This window comes from Lycorma delicatula, chromosome 3, assembly GCF_047948215.1.
Source record: "Lycorma delicatula isolate Av1 chromosome 3, ASM4794821v1, whole genome shotgun sequence".
Classification (NCBI taxonomy): domain Eukaryota; kingdom Metazoa; phylum Arthropoda; class Insecta; order Hemiptera; family Fulgoridae; genus Lycorma; species Lycorma delicatula.
The window spans coordinates 197331789-197355853 of record NC_134457.1 but is presented as its reverse complement, the minus strand read 5'-3'; positions in this window follow the sequence as shown (position 1 = coordinate 197355853).

Here is a 24065-nt window from a genome sequence, read left to right as displayed (position 1 = left end):
TATTATTAGTCGACTCTTTCTAAAAAGTAACAAAATAAAAATTAAATGAATTTGATATTTATTTCCATTTTTTTTATAATAAATGATTTAAAAAAGGGATATTTATGATTAATTCTGGGCTCCTTTAGATAACATTCTAAGGTATCTTGTTTCTTAATACCAAAGAGAACAGTTTTCGATGTAAAAAGTAAAATCAGAAAAGATGTGCTGTACCAATTAAAAAGTTATATTTTAACTAAATTGAATAGTTATACTTCTGTATTCCTTTAATAAATTAGTTTTTTGAAGTAAAAGCTAGGTCAAGGATCAATTAATGATTTCATAAAGTAGTTATTGATAACCGATCTCCGTGGTTGAATATTAGTGTCTCAGTCTTTCATCTAGATGATCCCGGGTTCGAATCCAAGTCAGAATTATTATTTTCATACCATTTTCCCTGGTTAAAGTATTGCAATTATAAAGTGAATTAATTATCTAAAAGAACATATTTTAAAACAAATTTTTTACTTCCTTATACGAAGTAAAGGAAGTATTGTGATCACGAAAAATTTCGGTTTCTGATTTCAACGGAAATATCCATTTTGGCCATCCTTAATCAATTTTTACTAGTTTCGGCGTGTCGTCTGTACGTACGTATATATCTCGCATAAATCTAAGACGATTAGACGTAGGATGTTGAAATTTTGGATTTAGGATTGATTTAACATCTAGTTGTGCACCTCCTCTTTTGATTGCAATCGACTGGACCAAAAGTGTCCAAAAAAGCCCGAAATCCAATTTCGGGAATTTTTCTTAACTGCAGTAATAAGCCCTCATTGAGACCTTTTCAACGACATATCATAAGTAGTACTTATAGATATTGGTTCCAGAGTTATAGCCAAATAAAATTTTAATTAATGAAATATTTGTATCTTACATGGGGAAGGCTTAGATCGGGTCGAATCAGACTTCATCTCCTTTTTTTGTTTAACTTTTTTTTAAATTTAAATGCATTGATTTATTAATAATTATTAACCTCTGATTGTAAAAAAAAATGTACAATAAATAATAATTCAATAATAACAATAAAAATAAAAATAAATAAAAAAATATCAGAAATTATTATATTATATAAAAGTTTAGGTACTTTTCATTAAAAAAAAAAAAATGTGATGTGAAATTTAACAGGCGTACAAGGAGTTCATGTAGTGTCCACATCAGATTTTTATAATAATAATTAAAATTAAATTAAACTACAATATTTTAAGATACTCAGGATAGTTGTGGTATTTTCAGAAGTTTTAATGAAAATTGTATATATCGAAACTATTTTCCTTATCTTGAATTAAAATTTGGTAAACTCAGCTTACTCAGGTTTTTTTTTAATTCAGGCGGCTTATTAATCAAAATTAACTTTATTAATACAATTTAAACGTTAAGTTATCAATAACAACTTTAGTAACTTATGAAAAAAGGCCTAATGATTCATAAAATTAACACAGCGTATAGCTGTGTATAATTATTTTAATTTACGTCAACTTTGTTTGTTAGTTTTGGTTTTAATTTTTATGCACATTTTAAAAAAGTAATAAATTTATCGATTAATAATCTTATTATTATTACTTTTAAAAATTATATTAAATTAAAATAAGTTGTTCTATAAAAAAATACGTTTTAAAAAATTGAATACCATAACCTGTTTAACTTTGTCGTAATCCATTCATGTCACATTGTTTACTTTGCCCTTGCAATTTTTTTTTCATGTGGTGGTGGGTATACGAAATTCTATTAATATTAAAATTAGATGCCTGTTATCTTGATTTTAATCGAGTTAAAATGTTTAAGAAACCAAAAGCGGATTAGGGTTTTTAAACTAAGCTCTCTGATCTGATGTGCTTTTGGTTTTTCTGACAGAATATCCCTTCCCTAAATCAGCCTAATAAATTTAATTTATTTTTTTCAGTAGACTGAATTGTTTTCTTTTTTATATAAAAAAAAAGATGGCTTGTAATCCGATGCTAAGTAACCAGTATTTTTAGATGCTTAAAGAAAGTGAAATTATATTGTCATTTCTTTTTCTTTTGTTATATATAATAGTCGTTTAGTTCTTTTTCTTTTTCGTAGTAACAATTATTTACCCATCATTTGTTTTATTCTTTGTTTCTTTTTGTTGTTATTATTTGTTTTTATTTCTTCCTATCCATCTTATGTACGAATCTTTTTTGCTGTTATTATTCTTTAACTCTAGCAATTAAAATTATATTTTTCTTCCTGTATACGATTCATTTTTCATTTAGTTAATGAGTTATTTTTTTTTAGGAAATAAGCGTACTAAAGAACATGTTTGTTACTGAGCTTCATTACAGTCTAGTTCAGATTTATTGGAAATTAGAAGTCCAAAAAAAATTTGTATATGTAATTAAATAGGCGTACAAGGAAGTCATGTGGTGTCCACATCAATTTGTTAGAATTTTGATTTTACGAGATAAATTTATGTTTTATAGATTTTTTGGCCGTTTTTATATTCTTCATTACATCTAATTATTCAAGTAGCTCTAAATAACATTTAAAGGAACCATAATACGGGTATTTCTATTTATTTAGTTCTACTTGATATGCAGGTAATAATGTACAGTAATTACGAGGCATGTTTTTAAGGTAAGTACCGTTTTGAAATTTAAAAAAGTACTCTATTTTTAACAATTTTATTTTTACGTGAAAGTCTGTACTTTATTCTACTTTTCTACATAATTGCTATCATTATTAAGGCACTTGTTATATCGTGCAAGCAGCTTTGAACACAGTCATCATAGAGGTCTGCTGCCTGACTTAATAACCACTGCAACACGGTCGCTTTGACACTATCATCGTCGATAATTTACGCGTTCGGTCACAATTTCATAGACAACACTTCTTGAAACTTGAGGAAACTCTTCATAAATCGTAAAGCGTCTGTTCTCTCTCACTTTTTCGTCAACTTTCTGCACCAAATCTTCAGTAATGACAGAAGGTCGTCCATTCCGTTCCTCATCATGAACATTCTGGCGGTCATATTTAAAAGTTCAGTTTCGTACCATTCCATAGCTCATAATGTTCTCTCTATACTTTTCACTGATCTGACAATGAATTTTAGCCGCTTTCATGTCTTTAGCACTAAGAAAACGAATCACACCACGTATTTCACAGTCGGCAGGATTCTCGATCAGCGGAGGCATTTTAAATACTCACAGAAAAACGTAAACACAGTCGAATATTTCCGTAATGGTATCTGTAGCTTGCCAACAGATGCGGGTACACAGTGCGCATGTGTGGAGTGCCGACCGCAGCGTAGCAGCGGCGGAATTTCAAAACGGTACTTACTTATAAAAATGCCCCGTATTTTAAAATCAGTATCATCACATCTGATTTACTATCTGATAATTTAACCGCAAATTTCAACCGCTGAGATGAGGATGATATGTAGGACATAGAAATGAGGTGTAGTCTTGTACAATCTTGGCCGATTATTCCTGAGACATGTGGTTAATTGAACACCAACTATCAAATCCACTGTCTTGTATCCAAATCTGGCTTGGTATCCTCTGTATTCAAATCCGTATAAAAGTTACCAACTTTTACTAGGATTTTAACCTCAAAAGTATATGTAATTATAATAATAATATAATTTTGTATTTAATTAATATAATATATATAATTATTATAATTATATAGTTGAAAATCATTCATGATTACTTGTTTTATTACTATCTTCATCAATTCCTCTTATTTTTACAAACATGACTTATAAACATGATATTTATCTGAGATACTTTTCAAAATTATGCCTTGATATTCCATCTCGTCTTAAATTTCTTTTTCTGTTTTTTCGTTCATTTTACTTCCGATCGTCATATTATTGTACTTTATAGATTCTGATTGATTTCTTCCATGAAGATTTAGATTTTTAGTTTTTTTTTTATATTTCATAGTATATTAATAATGAATTTTATTTTTTGCAATGGTTTTAAAATTTTATAAAATAGATTTTTTTTTAGGAAATCTTTTGTCTACTTATATATATACAGAATGATTCAGGAAGAAATGAGAATAATTTTGGAAATAATTTTAGACCTTGAAATGAGGAAAAAGGTTTATAAAAACATATGTTTGAAAACGTTTTGTTATCATAAAGTTATGGTTAGCAAAGAATTACGTACGGATATTTGTTCCTCCAGTGAAATGAAAGCATACTGACATCTTTAAGGCGTTATAATATGGTTAACTTGATGGTTTTTTTATGTTTTTTGACCTGAAAAATCGAATAAAACAGGTTCCAGAACTGTACCTTCCATATTTTCCACGATATCCAATGAAAACAGAAACATTCGGTCATGAAAAACACGTTTTTTTTTTGTAAATATAATAATTTTACTGATTAATAAATTCGTAAATTTTGTTATTAAAAATTGTAGAGAAAAAAATTAATTATGAGAAAATTGTTGTAGTAAAGCGTATAAAAAAGAAAAAAATATCAACTTATTTATTAAACATAAAATAGAAAAAACAACAGAAAAGTGTTAAGAATTAAAAAAATTAAAAACAGCTGTTTTTAGTACAATAAATTCAGACCTGTAAAAATTAGGTCAGAAGCACTAACTAGTATGATTCGAAATTAATTTGCATACTACTAATTATCGTCATAAAATTGTGGTAACGTGTTAAAATACGTTAGACGGTATAGTTGTTTTTGTATTTGTTGTACACTTACATTTTTCCAACTGAATCTGAATTAAAAAAAGAGAAATTTCGTTTTGAATTCTCTTATTTGAAAAATTCCGTGTCTCTTCACTCGTGCAGAATATGCTGATATGAATTTTGTGATGGTTGTGCTACTCCAGCTACGGTGAAAGAATACCGATAAAGGTGTGTGGGCCAGTGAGAAGTAGAATTTGTAGAATTTTTAATAATCTTCGTGAGAATGGTACACTTCTCAGCGCTCATGTATCATCTGAACGTCAACCGGTACATAGTAATGAAAGGGAAAAGGTAGTACCGTTTAGTCCTATAACGAGCACGCGAAGAATTTTTACACGACTCAACATTCCAAAAAGTACAGTATAGAGGACAGTACATGCTCGCGGACTGCGTCCTTTTATTTCCTGAGTTCAACACTTCTAGCTTAGTGACCATGCCAGACGATTGCAGTTTTGTTAGTTGTATAACAATAAATACCACTTAATTACGTTCATTCTATTACCGATGTATTTCGGTAATTTTTTACCTGTAGTGGCATAAACATCACACGGAATTCACATCAGAGACCTGAACAAAAATCACATGCCACAGTTGAATCAAATTTCCAGCGACGATTTTCGGTGAACGTTTGGTGTTGCATCATCTACAACCAATTTAAAGGCTCTTTCGTACTAGAACAACATGTAACAAGAAGAAGTAATTTGTAATTTTTAAATGAATTATATCCAGTGCTTAAAATTTTTTATTGACGAAACGAATTGAAATTTAATATCAACTTGAAGGAGCACAAACACATTGCATGAATGAAATAGTACAATTCTTAGATGAAACATTTACTGGTAAATGGATTGAACGTAGGGACGGGTAAATTGGCCACCTAGATCACCGGACCTTACTTCTTTAGATTACTGTTTATGGTGATGGATGAAATGCGAGGTATAGAAACAAAAAGTAGTTCACTTGATCGCACGCATTCTCAATCCTGCTGCCTCGTCAAGAAACTCAAAGATATCGTTAGTTTGGCGTGAGAAAATGTAACGAAAAAGAGTTGAAAAATGCAACTATATCTGTTGTGGAATTTTCGAACATTTATTGTAAATTAATACAGTATAAACCACAGTGAATATTAAAAAAGAAAAAAAAGGATTTTATTCTTTCAAAGGTAAAATTTATTGTACCTAAAAACAGCCTGTTTAATTTTTACAAATTCATTGTGTTTTTCTGTTAAGTTTTGATCTGTTTTGTTTTTAATAAAAAAGTTGATTTTTTTGGTTTTTATAGAATTTATGTCATCAATTTTCAGAAATGAATTCTCCACAAGTTTTAATTATAATATTTACGGATTTATTAGTCACTTAACAAAGTTATGGTACTTAAAACCTAAAAAATATGTTTTTCGTTACCGAATTTCTCTGTTGGATATCATGAAAACTACGGGATACACAATTCTAGGATCTGTTTTATTCGACTTTTCAGGTAAAAAAAAAAACGGATGTGGACACCACATAACTTTCCTTATTAAATTACATATGTACATTTTTTATTTTTTTTTTTTTTAATGAAAAGTGCATAAAATTTTATTTCGCTGATAACTTTCTAATTTTTTTTTAATATTATTGAATTATTTATTATTGATTGTACAATTTTTTTTACAATTAGAGGTTAATAATTATTAATAAATAAATATATTTAGATTAAAAAAAGTTAAAAAAAGGAGGTGAAGCCGGATTTGAACCGTAGTGCTTTCCCCTTGCAAGATGAAATATTTCATTAATTCCAATTTTATTTGGCTATAACTCTGGACTCAATTAAGATAATTACAACTTATGATATATCGTTGTAATGCTGTCAATGAGGACTTGTTACTGCAGTTAAGAAAAAGTCAAAAGTCCAAATTTTTTGAATTTTGGGTCGTTTTAGACACTTTTGGTCCAGTTGATTGCAATCAAGAGGGGAGTTCACAACTAGATGTTACAACAGTCCCAAATCCAAAATTTCAACATCCTACGGTTAATCGTTTTTGAGTTACGCGAGATACATACGTACGTACGTACAGATGTCACCCCGTTACTAGTGAAAATGGATTCAGGAATGGTTAAAATGGATATTTCCGTTGAAATCTGAAAACTGTTATTTTTCGCGATCATAATACTTCCTTTACTTCGTACAAGGAAGTAAAAACACAAGAAGCATAAGAATAATTTCCGTATGACCTGATTTCACAGGGAGAACTGAAATTCGATCGTAAAATTTCTCCAGCCGTAACTTGATAACAAAACCTTTTGGGATGTATTTTATATGAACTTTTTTTCTTATTTAAACTCTGGAATCATTTTCCAAATTATTTCTCCTTCCTCCTGAATCACTGTTTAGATTAGAATATATTTTTTAATTTCTTTAATAAGTAATTTTGTAAAGTATAAACTAACTCAAAGATCAGTTCATAATTTCATAAAGCTATTTTTGATAGCCAATCTCCGTGGCCGAATAGTAGTGTTTTTGTCTTTTATCCGGGAGATCCCGGGTTCGAATCTAGATCAGGCTTATCATTTCATTAAGGAAAATTTCTAAAAATCATCACTTAGAAATATGTATTTTATTAATAATAAAAATGAGTGTAGAAATTTATATATTTATTTATTAAGGTATATTTTGACGAAAAATCAATAACTGCAATTAATGAAAGATAAATTATTTTTGTCCATGCATTTGTTAATCTTTTAAAGGTAAGATAAAATAGTATTGACTTTTTAGTTGTTTTTCCTTTTTTTTCTTTACATTGAATCAAACAGCGATATTTATTTTATCGTTTTTCTTGTCAATAATTCTCTTTTATTGCATATCAGACTTGGCCTTTTTTCGAATCTGATTTGAATCTTTGAAATTTTGTAAAATCAGTATTTCATCTGTCTTTTATCGCGAACTTTTGAAAAAATACTTACTTTAGTCTTGAATTTTCTAAAAAAAAATTAAAGTTTTATTTATAATAACATATATAATGATTAAACCGTACCTTCAGTTTTCTTCAAATTCGAAAATGAGTCGTTAGAAACTATCTGTGGAAATTATATTGAATAAAATTTAAATAATATAAAGATCTTTTTTGCTTAATCAGCTTATTTGTCATAGTATCCGGCTCACTGCTAAACGAATTATTATTTGATTGATGATCCTCGTCTTTAGCAACATGATATAATGATAATAATCTCTTATTAATCCTTAATGTAGATTCTTTCTCGCAGTATTTTTTTCTTAATTTTAAGATTTCTTTTATTAAAGCTATTGTGATTTTGGAACAGTGTTCTTTTTATTTATTTAAATATTTTTTTTTAAATGTATAGATATACTCTAAAAGTAAATCCATTAAATATATATATTTAACTCCTAATTAGTCTGGAGTAAGAATAAAAATCACGATGGACGTACGTTTGTAGCAATGAGACTAGTCTGTGAGTGAATAAATTTCTCCCTATTGTTTTCTCACTTAATATTTTCATTGTTTGTTCTTGTACTGTTGTGATCTGTTATGTACACATACAGTATATTACATTAATCTTATATATAAAGCCGAAAGTTTGTTCTCGCATCACGCGAGAACCAACCGACCGATTACTTTCAAATTTGCTACGTTAGTGTTATTTCGGGGAAGGTTTTAAGCCGTAGATCGAAGTCTCCTTGAAGGTGAAGTTGTAAATTAAAGATATTCATTAAAGAAAAAAAATTAATTTATTATTATATTTATCTCCCCAAGACAACTCAAATAGTTATGGAGTGTTCCTCGTAAAAAGTCTGTGTATTACTATAACATAGTTACTACTATCTTGCCTTTTATAATTTAATTTCTTTTTCAGGTTTTTATAAAGTCTGAATACCTTAATTGTTATTTATCAGTATTATTCTCACAACCATGAGGGTAACAAACAATGCGAAGGGCTAAGGGGTAGAGCCCTTTGACTAGACAGTCGGGCGAGTAAAGCGAGCGTTAAACGTAATTATGACTTCTAGTCATTCTTATACCGGTCTAAATAATGAAAAATTTTTAACTATTCTTTACTAGTGGTTTATTCACTTAACAGTACTGTTGTCGCCTTCTTAACTTAATTTTTGTTCATAGAGGATGCCGTTTTCCAAGATCTTAATAAATTTCTTAATTTTTTGTATTTATATTAACTATTTAACGTAAATAAAAAGTAATATATTTAATTGATAAAAACTCTTATACTTGGTTTTTTTAAGAAAACTGTTAAAAAATTTTTTTATTAAAATTTAAAACGTTGTTAAAACTTATCATATTCATGAAATATAGACTACTACTATACGTCACACGTTTAAAGAAGAGATTAATGTTTGAGTAGGCATTGATACAGAATTGCCAACTCGCCATATAATAGCACAAAACAGACTCAGCATAGAGGGTGAATGAGAAGAAATAAGTCGACAAACGTACAAGGTTTTTATACAAATATATAAACAAAAAAAATAAATATTGCCTTAGAAAGATGTTACATGCTTCGTAGACATTATGAGTGCACATTTATTTCTTCTCTCGTAGTTTCGTAGCAGTATACTTATTGGAGAATCACTATGATAACGAAATTCATATCTACCAGTAGAGGGATGATATCTTTCTACCTCCACTACGTTCAAATAGATAAATGTCAATCATATTTTTGGAATAGATAGAATGTAGACGATGTTTACTCGTATTGAATAATAATGTATGTCTTATTGAACATTTTAATGAAGAGAGAAAAAATGATGCTGTTCTGAATGAAAGATTGTTACTTAATAGTCACTATAAGATTTTATTTTCTCTTAATATTAGAAAATGACTTTCCCCTTGTTTTTTCCAAATTATTTAAATTTATTCCGTTTATAATTAATAATATTTTGTTCTCGTATTTTAGTATGTCGCAAAATTAATTGTTCATTTGTAAAATAATTTTTCTGTTGAATGTGGATATAATATATTGATTCGAATACATAAGTAATATTATATTTTCGAATGCGATTTTTCAATAAAATCTGGTAATTATGTTATATTATATTGTTTGTTAACAATTAACTATAAACAAAAAATAATATTAAATTGTTTTTTCCTTTTTCTCTTCGGTTTTTGTTAGGTGTTTGAATACAGTTATAAGCATCTTCCGTCGCGGCTTGCCTGCACCAGCAACGTTTGTCGAAAATCTCCAGCAAAACAAAAATTATGCCTCCCATCAACTTACTCTTAGGGAGTACGATCAATCGGTTATCATGAATTCGATGGATCGTGGTGTATTCATCCCGCACAAACAGATTTGTATCGTGGAAAAGTTTACCAAGAGGACCATTTTTACGAATAAATCAAAGTAGTTGTTGTTAATTTAACGGAAATTTAAAAGTTGAATGAGCAGTCCTACCACCAGCGAGGAACGTCGCAGCGATGTCTGACGATGCTACACCGGGAACCAAGCTACCTGTCGATCAAACATATACGATAAGTAGTTAATGAGAAAGCTTATCCCAGTACCTCCAGGAGCGTCTAAAGAAAATACTATTTTCTGTCACTGTGGATATCGTGAGCGATGGAATTATGTTTGGCGCCGATCTGGTACTAATCTAGAAAGATTAATAGTTATGTACTCTTGAAGCTCGTCGATATTAAAACGATTTCGGAACATTGTATAATAGGGGGTTTCATTTTCTTGCTTCATTACGAATTCGTAATTGTGTGTGTTGCTTTATATCAGCTATGGAGGATGCACAGATTACAGTTTATTTAAAAGAAGAAATAGTGGTTTTTAAAGGGATGTTTTGATTATAGATTGTCACTAAGTTTCACTCTCCATAAAAAAGGATGATAACTGGGTTTGTTTGTTGTATGTACTTACATTTTTATTTTAGCTGCTATTGGCGCAGTGCGGACCAATGGTGGTGCGCCGGACGGCTGCGCGCAGCACACAAACGATTCATTCGTTCGAGCGATTTATACTTCTTGATACGAACGATTTATCTAAAATGTTTTGGGGATAAAAAAGGAAAACATTGGGTGTTTACGCCGTTTAGCGTAAAGTCGTTTTATTCCAATGAATACAAGGTTATGGTGTTAGCTCATTTCTATCCCGCATTATTTCATTGCTGTTTAATCTTAATGTATATATTAGGCTTAGTGCTTTTGTATTCTCAACCAATTTCAATTCTGATGTCATTTCTTCAACTTGCGTATTCAGAATTATTTTTGTTATGTCTTCGGTCTCGAATTCCAACACGTTCTCTCTAATCGTTCTTATACTAACACGGAAACACTACTCTTGTTGCCAACACACACTCTCTCCTGTTCACTGCCTAGCTGTGGCTTCCCCCTCCTTTCACTCACGCCATCTTTTCGGCAGAGTTGATCAGACATTCACAATGTAAACACGTCTGTAAGTTTCGCTCTCAAGATTTGTGTTAATTTTATAATCACCTCCATACTCGCATGCATGATGCGGTATTCCTGTGTCAAAAATATTTTCTAGTTCTACTCGTCAGTTTTTCGTGATTTCACAGTTTTTCTATGTTCATCCAGCCTCGTTTCTTCGTTAAGTTATTCTTCAAATTCACTATATTACGTTTCTCCTGAAAGTGCTTCAATTACTACAAACTGCCATTTCTATCGACGTCGAATCTTCTCGAATCGCAGATTACATTTACCTCGATCCAGAATCTCCAACCGCGTTGCTACATATCTACTACGTGTTAGTCTAACTCTACACCACGTCTCACCCCTGCGTTCCTGATACACCACGGCGGACTACGCCCAGGAATTACTGTATATATTCATTTACCTTCATTCACGAGTTCGTCGTTTACTAATATTTGTGTGCTACAGGCAAGTTTAATTTTCATTGTTTATTACGTATAAACAGTTATTTTATCAGTAAAAATTTGTGGAACATTCAGTTCATCGTACCTTATGCATTTTCACTTTCAAGTGTAGTTTACAAAACCATTTACTCACTTAAGTACAGTCACGACAGGTTACTTACATAAGGTGGTGTCATTGTTCAGCTGCAACCTATTTCACGTGCTTTATTAATTTCAATTCTGTAGTTATGATAATTAACTCTCTACAATTTAATCTTATATTTTGTTAATCACCGAGATTAATCCATTTCTATTCATGAACTGTGTTCATTACTGCTCTAAAATTAACCTAAAACAATTTGTTTCTGATGTTTTAGGACTTTGTAATTTATATTTTTCAAGAAAGCTTACTAGCAAAGGAACTCTATTTATATGTTTATTAATTATTGTAATTAACTCCTTTTGTACTATAATATTATTGTGGCCTTTTTCTACGTTAAACTAGAATTTAGAGTCAATATTACTCACTCTTATAGTATCCCACAGCTGGATTCCGTAGATCTAAATCGGCTTCAGGATTGTTGTGAACAACTGCTTGTTGGATAATGATAATTGTGATCCCCTGCCCCTCCTAGCAACCAGTATATCCCCTGAGTTTAATGTTGTTTCCAGTTTCTCTCCATGTCAGATCCGGATGCTGCCCCAGGTATTGCAATCTGTTATCTTGCGGGTTGAAAACACCATTCATTCGAACTCGCGGGCAGTTACTCTCTCCTCATCGCAAACGTAAAATATGTGGACAAAGAAATCACATTGATAATACGTAAACACATAAATATTTTTCACCAAGACTTACAACTTGTCTTTAATTTTAATTAAACCTTTATTGAAAATATCTCTATTGAAAAATATCTTTGGAGGGGCTTGCTTAAAGAAAGGAACATGAGAATTTAGCGGCTCGCCAACTAGCGACACAAATGAGAAGTGCAGCACCGTAACGAATTATTTATACGTTATAATAAATAGCGATGGAAGCCTTGGACACTCCGCTCTACATAGTGAAGTTACTGTTAAAATCTTGTAGCGATTAATTTAGCCGTTTTTTGATGTTTGCTTACATAAATACAAACGTTTCCTCTTTATACAGTAGAGAGATTTAGCAGTGACTAAGGCCGATTAATTGTCAATGTTTAAAACTTTAGCGCATGTTGTTTACGTATACGATTGCTTTTTATAAGCTATTTAGTTTGGCAAATTCTCCAAGTAGATTAAATAAAACTTTTTTCTATATTTTGAGTTAATCTAATCATTAACATAAACATTAATTTCAATCATTATTTATCTTAATTTTTTGATAAAAGTATTTACGTATTATTTATAGTAAGTGATAAGTAAGTCTTTATTAACGTTTAATCCATTTACGATTTGTATGAATAGGAAATGTAACGTGTAGTTTTTTTTTAATTTGTTCAGATAATCATGTTATTTGTTTATTTTTACCTAATATAAAAGAAGTATAAATAGGCTTGCATACGTAAAACCGGCGTAGCTTGTTACCGGTATCGTTAATTTATTTAAATTGTACACAACCTTCTGAAGGGAAGATTTTCTATCCTGTTTTTCCTGTACAAAGTTCTTTTTATTTATGCAATACAAACACATGCACCCGTAATACTACTGCTCTACCAGGTGGACATCTTATTATCGTGTGTACATAACGGGGCAAATGTAAACAGCCTCGACGGTTGTGGTGGAATTTAAGAAGCGGCTTCTGAACAAAGAACCATTGTGCTTCATGGAATAGCACACATTGTCTGAACGTAATTGCCGTCGTCTTATTTCAAAGGCCGTAATCTTGGTATCAAAACCATGTGTTGTGTCGCTTTGCTTTTACTTTATCTATCTCTCACTCTCTTTCACTCTGTTTGCTGACGCCTACGGCTCTCAATGACCCATTCGATATTTAGATAAAAGAGATGTTCCTTCCTTTCTGACTTTTTGCTGCAATAATATTTTCTTTTCTCTATTTTATTTTTATAAAAGTGTTTGTGTTTTCATTTTATTCTATGCGCTTGAAAGATTTTTAACTTGTCTCTTGCCTCTAGGTTTATAATACTATCTTTATTGGTTCTAAAATTTAATCACAAATTTCCTTAGGTATTTATTATTATTGTATTATGAATTAATGCACGATATACAATAATATTATTATTGTATATCGTGCATTAATTCATTTTAGCGTAAATTGTACTAATTCATAATTTAAATTATTTGTAGTGCGAATATAGTACTACTCTTATAGTACGAGAATACTTATCTATGAGGAATCAGAGACTTGTCACGATACGATACAATTTGTGTTACAATTAATTCCCTTGCTGAGTGGAGCCACTCCTTTCCCGGATGAATTGCATTTTTTTTTGCTTTATACTATCTCCCAAAGTCATTCTTATAATCGTAAAACATGTATAGCATCTGATATACAAGTGGAATTATTCAGAGTTGTTTCTTTGAGAGAAATTGTAATCATTATGTAGCAAATATTGCGGTGAACACAGTGAATGTTAATTGTACATCAGTGGGCTTGGCATGCTCATATGCAATATGTAGTCGGCTCGGTAAAGAAAGCGATGGGAATCCACTTCATTCCTCATTCTCATTAGTAAGCCTAGATGCTTGTTATTCTAAAGAATGTCTGTGTCATTAAGTTAATTTGTTTTATGACAGGTCGATTATAACCTGGTGTAGTGGTGAACGCGTCTTCCCAATTCAGCTGATTTTGTAGTCGAGAGTTCCAGCGTTCACGTCCTTGTAAAGTCAGTTATTTTTATACGGATTTGAATACTAGATCGTGGATACCGGTGTTCTTTGGTGGTTGGGTTTCAATTAACCACACATCTCAGGTGTGGTCGAACTGAGACTGTACAAGTCTACACATCATTTACACTCATACATATCATACTTATTATTCTCTTAAGTAAAATATGAAAGGTAATTACCGGAGGCTAAAAAAAGCAAAAAGAAAGAAAGGTCGACCATAACCAACCCACCGGGTTGGTTTAGTGGTGAACTCATCGCAGATCAGCTGATTTCGAAGTCGAGAGTTCTAAGGTTCAAATCCTAGTAAAGACAATTATTTTTATACGGATTTGAGTGCTATATCGTGGATACCGGTGTTCTTTGATCGTTGGGAATTCAATTAACCACACATCTTAAGAATGTTCGATCTGTGACTGTGCAACACTACATTTCATATATATTACATTCATATATATCATCCTCTGAAGTAATACCTAACCGTGGTTTGGATCCTAAACAGAAAAAAAAAGAAGGTCGATTATAACCGTCACTGTTATGGGATCAGGAAATTTTAATAATTTAAATTAATAAAAAAAAAAAAAAATAATAAGTTATAAATTAAGTTGTTAACTAGGGTTAGAATTTTCGTAAATTATTCTTTTATATTGCTGTATTTAGTATTAATAGTTTATTGCTTGTTAAAAATATGTATTTTTTTAAAAATTACATTCTAAATTTTTTTTTTCAAATTACCATCGAGTTTAGTTTTACCTATATAATTTTATAATAAAATATCTAATATTAACAAAACAATAAATTTAATAAGTCGTTTTAAAAGTAATTGTATATAAATAAAAAAAAAAAAAAAAAAAAAAACATCTAAAGTAACTTATAAACGTAAGTTTTGAATGAGAAATATTGTTAAATGCAGTAAATACTATAGAGACAATTTAAAAAGGGAAATAAATTGCTGGTCGTTGTGGTAAGTTTTATTCTATTTATTTTCTGTTAATTGATATTGTAATTTAAAGTTTATTTTACTGTTGTAGCTGCTTTACATAGTAACGAATTAATTGGTCTTTTAACAAACACTAATTTGTAATAACTTATTCAAAATAAATTGGATGTTCAAAATTAATATGCATCTTTAATCATATTTTACTTTCAGTTTACAATTTTACATTTATATGTTATATTTTATGAAAATTATTTGTATTTTTAATATTCAGTGATGTAAAAACAATTAATTCGATCATATTTTGTTTATTTACTTGTCAATTATTAGTTTCCCGGCGATTTTACTTAGCTAGAATAGCTGTATTTTAAGGGGAAAGTATGGTGATCATGTCAAAAATGGAGTATCAGGTTTTTTGTTAATCTACATTTTAGAGTCCAAATAATTCATCTAGACGAAAAAAAATAAATGTAAGTAAAGTGTTGCACTGCTTATGGTCTTACATCTAGGATATGCCAAACCGACTTTCTTCAAATTTGACTCAAAAATATTTTTATTTATGGGACATTGATAATATTAATGTTTTTTTTTCTTTTTTTTAGGAGGGGTATCGCGAGAAAACCAATTCAGATTTTTCTCAGAGGCAGCTTAGAGAAAATTTTATGAAAGAAAGTTGTTATCTACAATGCATATATAAACAAACCAAAAAAAACGTTTTTCAAAAAATGTATTCTTTCTTCTTAAAATTGAAATAAGTTTAAATTTATTGAAATTGAAATAAGTGTTTTCTTCATTTGTTTTATCTCCCTTCGGTTTAAATAATTTTCAAAAATGTTTTGAAAATTTATAATTCACATATACAGTTATCAAGAAATCTCTACATTTTTTTAAAATTATAGATACCGAATCTAAAATGTTGAAAACTTTTTTGACAATTTTATTTTTTTATTTTAGCCTTTAGTGAAGGAGGTATTAAATTTTGACAAAACTATATTTAACCAAATTTGTTAAGTCTAACCTCTAAAAATATATATTCCGTGTTTTTGTTTCTTCTCTTAACTCTTAGTAATTTACTAAAGAAATTTCAAATTGTTTAAACCATTATTTATTAGTTTGAAGAATTATTTAATAGTATAATTAGTTTTCGTTGTATCTTATTAATTTTTACCACTGTTATATTAAGTCGCTCTTGGACTATGTATGTGAGATGGACTATATATGGGAGATTCATGGTACGGAACCTTTCAGTCGAATTTTGAAGCAACTTCCGCTTATCCATTCGCTCTGCAATTTTGTATACAAGTTTACTCCTGATGACAACACATTTTAGCAACATTTTCAAGTCGCTCAGATACGTTAATTGTTTGTTTGTTTAACCTCTTGGACCACCGTTAGGTATTACTTCAGAGGATGAGACGAATGATTTGTAGCGTGTGTGTAAATGCCATGCGTGATCGGGATTCGAACCCGGAACCTCCGCTAGCTGATAACACAGTTCATTCAAGAATCGTGTACAAATAATGATAATGTTACTCTTTTGTTAACGGTTTTTGATCATACGCATATTTACATATTTAAATATTTCAGTCTGTGATAGAAATATTTACTTGAAAAATAGTCTTTTTATAATTCTAATAGCCTAACGGTAAAAAATCTGTTATTCTTATATTTACTTGTTTACCTTTGAACAACAATATGGCGCACTCATAACGTTTTTAGATTTCCCAGGTCATAATTTATTTTCTTATTATACAAACTGTTAACGAACATTTTGAAAATGAAAATTTCTTAATAAAATTAAATTACAGTTATAGAAATTTACACTTCACTGTTTTTTTCTTTTCAGATAAAATTTAGGAATGATTTATTACAAGTAGCCTTTTGAAAAAAAAATTATGTTTAATCTCTACTTCGGAATAACTCTACTTTTACGCCTTTGAACGATTTCATTATGTTATAGAAAATTTTACTATTATACTCTTATCTGCGTTATTGGAAATTGGAGGCCTAAAAACTTCGAAAGATCGCTCAAACCTGTGCGCTAGTGCAGCTGAAAAGTATAAAACTTATGAAAACTAAAACGTGGAAAATAAAAATATATTAAATTTTTAAAAAAAAATCATTCTTATATTAAATGCAAAGATTTGTACTTTGACATCAGCATCCCACTCTGAAGAATATTCATTACGCATATAAAAAAACTGGCAAAAACATGAAATTTTTAATTGAAGTTATGACTTTTACATATCACCATCAAAGGTTGTCGTCAAATTCATTCTGAGATACCGTCCAAAAATTTTTTTTGCCTTTTAATGCGTTTAATTTAAGAGTGATGTTTTAACATTTTTTTTACATATTTTTTATTACATTACTTTATTAATGAGATAAAATAAACCTACTTAAGTAATTCTATTGCACTTTTTTAACTTTAAAATGAATGAAATTGTGAATTATTGAATCTAGAATAATAATGAAATAATAAAGAAAAATTTACTACAGTTTTTGTCACAGAAGAAAAAGCTTTTACTTTAAGAGATATATCTTTAGTAACCAGTTACAGTAATGGAGAAAATTTAGTTTTATATCGTATTAGAACCTTTTCTGTTTTTAATAATTTTTTTTATTTGATTTTACTTGTTTTCATTTATCGATTGTTTTCCTCGTATTGCAGTTTCAACGTACTATAACTTCTTCAGATATTGTATAAAAAATTAATGATTTTATAATTACGTTGCTCAGTGTTTTGCATTTAAGACCGGTGAAGAACTTTTTTCCGGTTAGTACTCTATTTATGTACTTTATTATTACATTAAATATAATAGTTTAAGAGAAATTATGAAAAAAATCTTCTCAAAATTTGGGTTAGTAAATTTTAAAAATATGTATAAAACATCTGTTCCGTATGCAAATACTTTCGTAATTTTTTTCTTTTTAATGTGAATATAATTGTTTATTTAAGAAATTAAACGCCCTTCTTTAAAATATAACATCCACTCAAAAGTATAAGTTTAAAAAAAATGAATTGATACTATTTATTCCAAACTATCAAACACTGAATTTATAATTTTTTTATTATAGATTCGTGAGATGTAAAACAAATAAAAACTATCGTGTACACAGATAACATAAATATATTCACGTATAAAATTTTTTAACTATGATTTCAATATTTTTTAAACCCCAAAATGTCTAAATAAATTAGAATCTGTTGGGATAATTTTTCGAGCAGGTAACATATGTTAACTTTCCATGTTATTTAACACATGAAATTTTTTATTAAAGATTCTCTTAGGTATACTAACAGAATACGCGCCGGCCTCCGAGGCGTGAATGATAGCGTCTCTGCCTTTCATCCGGATATCCCGGGTTCGAATCCCGGTCAGATATGGCAATTTTCAATCGCTAGAAAATTGCCATTTCATCTGTTCCTCTTTAAGTAATACGTAACGGTGATTCTGGAGGTTATAAAAAGATGTACTGTATATCATTAAACCAAAATTTAACTTAGCATGACTACGGAACAAATAGTGCGGTAAGCATTGTCCGTGCGAAGCTTGATATAAACCATCTAATATTATGTTTTTAAAAGACATGAAATATTTTACCTTAATTTTGTTTTTCGTTTTATTTGAAATCGTCTACTTGTTTAGTTAAAGCCATTAATTACTTTCAGATAACGGTCATATCTAACGTGTACTCAAGTAAGTAACATGGAAAAAATAAAGAAATACGAAGATTTCTCGGCTTTTTTCCAAGTTTAGGTCGAGTCTTTTTTACTTATTGTTTGTTCTAGTTTTTAAATGTCTTTATCCATTAATTTAACTTTTATTATTATCATCATCATCATCATCATCATTTTTTTCTACATCAATTAAATTTCAGTGCAGCTTAGTATACACAGACATTTAATTAATGTGTTGTGTACTTTTATCAACTAAAACCATTAATGTTCATATCTTAGTTTTATTCCTTTTACAAGAACGAAAATTAATGTTTTATTTTTAACCTACTTCATAAATGGAGGAGGTTGTTAATTTGTTTATGTTGGGTTTTTTCAAGTCTTATTCATTCCTAAATGGATCGATTTTCTTTTTGTCGTGGAATTTCCTGTTGTGGCACTGTTGTAAAATTCTTCCCAAAATCTTTTATGAAAGATTTTTTAAATGGAAAATTACATTGCCTACATATAACATTTGAATTCTTTTTTATCTTTATTCGTCAACATTATTTAGTATTAGCTAAATAACTGTTATATCGTAATTAACACATAGCTTGACATCATGATAATATTCGAAAAAAGATTGTTACGGAAGGAAGGGTAAAAAGAAATATTCATTCCCGCATTCCAGAAAGCCTTTATTCACGAAAATATTTTAATACATTTTTTCTTCAACCTGTCTTCGTTTGTTGTTTTTTACATTCAATTAATCTCTAATAATTCGATACCATTTTCTGAATCCATCACCTTTGCGTGTTTATTCTTACTCAGTTTCAGTATGCTTATCGTTTTTCTTAGTATTTGCTACTTATATTACTTCTCTTATAAAATCTCCTTTCCTGCCTTAATTTTTCCTTTTTACTTCCTTGTCCGAAGTAAAGGAAGTATAGTGATCGCGAAAAACTCCGGTTTTCAAATTTAAATAGAAATATCCATTTTGACCATCCCTGAATCCTTTTTTACTAGTTTCGGCGTGACGTCTGTAGGTACATATCTCGCAAAACTCAAAAATAATTAGCCGTAGGATAGTGAAATTTTAAATTTAGGACTGTTGTACCATCTAGTTGTGCACGTCCCCTTTTGATTGCAATTGACAACCAAAAAAGCCCAAAATTCAAAAGAATTTGGATTTTGGCCTTTTTCTTAACTGGAGTAATAAGCCCTCATCGACAGTTTTTCAAAGATGTATTATTTTCATTGGTTCCAGAATTATAGCCAAATAAAATTTTAATTAATGAAATATTTGGATAGTACAAGGGGTAGGCATATCAGTTCGGATTGACCTCATTTCCTTTTTTAACTTTTTTTAATTTAAATATATTGATTTATTAATAATTATTATTTTCTGACTGTAAAAAAAATGTGTATATGTAATTTAATAGGCGTAAAGGAAGTCACTTGGAGTCCACACCGGATTTTTTTAATGTAATTTATTCGTTTTAAATTCCTCCTGGATAAGTTCTGTAATGTACGAGTATATTTTGGTAGGAAGCGAAGGGACTACTATGGATAGAAGTTTCTTCAATTCATTTCTCTGCATTTTTATTTTTAACTTATTTCAGATTTCTGCCTTTCCAAATCTTACAAACGATATTTCGTTTTATAAAAGTTTTTCTAAAAATTGTATTTATAAACTGAAAAGTAAAAGATTATACTTTGTTTATTCTTCTTTAAATTTTAACATTTAGAAGTCTGCGAATTTATAAAAATATTAATTAATTAATAATTTGATCCCTAATAAAAAAAATAAAATTTTCTTTGAAGACTTCCAAAAATATTTTTTTCAATTTTTCAATGTAGTAAGTCAGTTTTTAAAAATGCTGGCCTCTGTGGCGCGAGTGGCAACGTCACAGCCATTCACCCGGAAGTCCTGGGTCTGAATGTCAGGCATCTCATTTTTCATATGCTACAAATTTCCATTCGGGCTAAATGATCACAGCAGTCGATACTCACACATCTCATTAAAAAAAGAGAAGTTTTAAAAAAATAACTTTATATTTTTTGTATTATCGTTTTTTTTTTTAGCTTTAATTTTTATGGAAATTATTGTTGGTGTAAGTTAGTTGATATTTGACGAAACATTAAATTGACATCAGTTAAAGTTTCAACGCTGTGATACCCCTATCAGTCGCTACTAAGTTAACATTCGATTTTCTCTTTCCACTTTCATGTTTGCTCCAACTTACATTGTTTCATTCTGTAAAGTCTTCTACATACTTCCATTCATTAGCTTTATAAGTTCGATTAAGGTTCATATTCGATGAAAATAGAATTTTGACATCCTAGACCGAAGTTGTTCTACAGCAGTTAAAGTATAGTATATCAAACTACGTACCATCACAGAATATCATCACACTAAAAGCTCTTGTACGAGTACAGTATTAGGTATTAAGATAGGCCGATGGCGGTATCGTCTGTAACTTTATGCTATTAAAGTTGAGGAACTCCAGTTGTTAGCAAAGAACATCTCTTTTGTAGCTGTGGTGCTTTTCCTTCCGCTCGTGTTTGTGTTTCCTTCATACTCCAGCAGACTTGTATAACATTGCACATTTAATATTACTGATCTGTCTGCATACTGATAGTATCTTTGATGAAAATAATTTTAAAATTACCATTTTAAGTCAAACAATCGTATAGAACTTTTTTTTTTAGTTGTATCTTAATTTTATTTTTCTTCTCTTAATCTACGTAAAAGAAAATTGAAAGTTAACTTTCGTTTGCATATATTTATTTTTCACATTTAACGGTATGAAACACTGTTAAGATAAAATCAGATTAAAGATTAAAAAAAAGTTAATGAGTTTTATAGTTAGTTAATCAGTTTGCTGGATTGCAACCACGTACCCAATCTTAAATGAGTAGAATTGCGACAACTTGTCGTTGCACAATGCCGCCATTTAACTTTCCTGTCGCTTAATGAAAGAAACATTTCATTATCCTGTTCGCATAACTAGGATTATGTAAAGTGCCTTTTCACTTAAAAAAACGAATAGCGTGTTATTTATCGGGCACCTCACGGATTAAGTCAATAAAACCCATTTCAGATGAAAATTACGAATAGTGACAAGCACAGAAACCCGCAGTACACGATTTAAATATTTGAACTGCACCGACTAGTTGATATAACTAAGATAAGATGAGATAAGTTGAAACATAATTACTACATTGACAAATGGGATAAATATTAGCAATTTAATATTATATATTATTATTAATCCATAAATAATTTACATAACGATATTATGATTCAGAAAATATTAATTAAAGAATGTGTGTGCGCTTTCGAAGATCTAAAATCGGAATATATTGTTCTGTGAGAATGCATTTAGTCGTTTGAAACATTTCGATTAAATTTATTCTCTGAGTAAACTACCTCATGTTTGTCCAAGAGAATTAGACTAAGTCCATTCCTTCGTTTTGTTTGTTGATAAAATTGTTTGTAAGGATGGGTTACTACCGTTATTATTTTCGTTGTTACTAGTTTAATCATATTACGTCACTTGTCAAATTACATCTCGAGCTTCTACATCTCTCTGTACGATGATCTAAACACACTTGCGTATTCTTACCAGCATAGCAGTAAAATTTTAATTATTGTAAATAAAGTTTGTTTGTAAATTGAAGATTATATTGCATTTAGCCAATTTATTCGGTCGTATAAATTAATTGCGCATACAACAGTGAAAAACAAACAATAAGAGCGATTCTTATATTTCAGTAGTCCTACTTTAACTGAATTAGGCCATTATTACATTTAATTTTAAATAACGAATTTAATCAAATCAGTTAATTTAACTAATTAACGAACCTTGCTGTTCTCGTTTTGTTATCTGAAATTCATCTTTTTAACAGTTTAAAAAATTTTCTGCAAATATTTTAAAAATCGTTGACTTTATTTATGACTTATACAACTTTAACATTTTTTTGTAGTTTCAGAGAATTTTTATATTTTCTCTATATAGCGTTTCTATCAAAATTAGCAGTTTTTCTCCATCTTGTCTTGAGAGACTTGGTTTTATTTTTTAGGAAGCCGTAACGCATGAATAACCTTCTATTCGAGAATTACTTTGTAATCAGATCGATAACAAATTCCGGTTACGTAAGCGATTATTCTTTCAGTGTTAAATGTTAAAGCATTGAATTTTCTTATATTTTCATTTTGTAGAGATTTACAATTTTTTTTTTTTCATTCCTCGATGAACATTTATGCGCTCTTTGTGCGAAACGTTGGTGATGTTTTGAACGTTTTCTTCTGTAGGGCCAGTAGAAGACACAGCCTAATAATCACACGTTATGCGGAACACACGCAAAACCTCATTTAAAAAATTGTCTAAAAACGGGTTATACGAGAAGTTTTCTCTTAAAGACCGTTTCACTGCAAAAAAAATCTATTCTTAAATCTAATTTATTCTCTTCTATTAATCTATTCTGTATTAAGACATTTATCGTAGCGATATGTCGGCTTCAATTTACCCTCGTCGTATTCTTCTACCGCCAATACATTTATCCACTGATTAACAGCATTTTTAAGTTCATCGTCACCCGCGAATTGTCTACCGCTGAAAAATTCTTTCAATTTCACAAACAAATGGTAATCAGAAGGAGCTATGTCCGGATTGTACGGTGGGAGATTGTAAATTCCCCCTCCAAATGTTCTCAGTAAATCACATGTCGGACCTGCAATATGTGGACGTGCATTATTGTTCAGCAGGTCAGCCGCCCACGTCGCCGATTTTGAATGGCTCGCCGTAACTTAGTAACTTAGTAGGCTTCTGCATTTATAATCGTTCTACGCGGTATAAAATCAATCAGCAGTATGCCAAACCGACATCAAAAGACTGTGGCCATCAGTTTGCGTCTAAATGGCTGTGTCTTGACCTTTGTCGGTCTGATCGGTGATTGAGGATGATGCCATACACTGGACTACCGTTTTCTCTCTGGTGTATAATACGAAATCCATGTTTCATCGCCGGTGACAATTGAATTAAGGAACTCATCACCTTTTTCTGTGTAGCGCATCAAAAATTCCAAAGCAGATCCCGTTCGGATTTT